At 36.2% G+C, this 1,069-nt stretch overlaps 1 non-coding gene across 1 annotated transcript; it reads left to right on the top strand.

Moving 5' to 3' along the window:
* Positions 1–668: 668 nt before the first annotated feature.
* On the top strand, positions 669–775 carry LOC146394597 (U6 spliceosomal RNA). The gene has a single exon (XR_014835954.1). It is a non-coding gene; the product is annotated as a U6 spliceosomal RNA (small nuclear RNA).
* Positions 776–1,069: the final 294 nt, after the last annotated feature.

The raw sequence follows: 1,069 nt of genomic DNA, 5'->3' as shown, positions 1-1,069 counted from the left end.
TTTTTACCGCCCAAGATTCACTTCCCAGATAGATCCTTATTGGCATGCTATTATTATAAAGTTTAATTATTAAAAGGACATTCTAAGTTTGTTTCTAAAGCTTATCACAGTAATCTATCTTTAGATAAAGATCAGACTTGCCATGACCTACAACCAAGAGATTATGCCTACTGGAAAAGACATCAGATAAAGGACTTTACAGTGGCATTGGAAAGGACCATATCAGGCCTTAACTGGATGGACTGCAATGCTTGTTTTCTGACATCTGACTATGACTACACAAGCACTACTACAGCAGGATAAGAAGATTATGACATCTGAAGTAGATAGCTGACCCAAGATACCAGACCAGGCCCATATACTGATTACTTTGACAACTGCTCACACTTTTGGTTATGAACTAAATGTATTTCTTTGTAGGGCTCAATCATTTGTAAGTGTCAAAAAATCAATCCAATTACTGGGTTTGTGGCCAGTTATTCATGTCTAATACTTTCAGGTTATCTTCATGGATTTCTCTCCTCCAAGGGTTTAATTGGATGACCCTTAGAAATTTTATTTTAAAAGAAATTCAAGCCAATGTTACCACCAATATCACTAAGTAAGACCCTCTTACCAAGCCACTTGATGATATTTCTTCTGAACCTGGCCATAAATACTTCCATTTTGTGTTCACTTAGGCAGCACATATACTAAAATAGAAACAATGCAGAGAAGATTAGCATGGACCCTGTACAAGGATGATATACAAATTAATGAAGTGTTCCATATTTTTAAAGGATACATATGATTAACTTTGTTGAACACCTAAAACTAATACAACATTGTAAGTCAACTATACTCTAATAAAATAAAAAAAAAACTTCCTTTTCACTTGATGTTAAATATTGGGTAGCTTCTAATGGGACCCAGTGGATTTGTGGAAATTTATGGCCTTGGCATCCCTCAATTTGGTTAGGGAAATGCCCAATTGGTTTCTTTGGGTCCAAGGTAACTTATGGGTGACCTTGGAAACAGCCCCTGCCAAATTGCCTTTAACATGAGCACATTGGGCTTGATTAGCATTCCA

Source organism: Sus scrofa, chromosome X (assembly GCF_054392235.1).
Source record: "Sus scrofa isolate SSC_HxYL_T2T_F1_AM1 chromosome X, Sscrofa_HxYL_maternal_Yorkshire_Landrace_v2.0, whole genome shotgun sequence".
Lineage (NCBI taxonomy): Eukaryota > Metazoa > Chordata > Mammalia > Artiodactyla > Suidae > Sus > Sus scrofa.
This window is presented reverse-complemented; position numbering and strand designations above follow the sequence as displayed.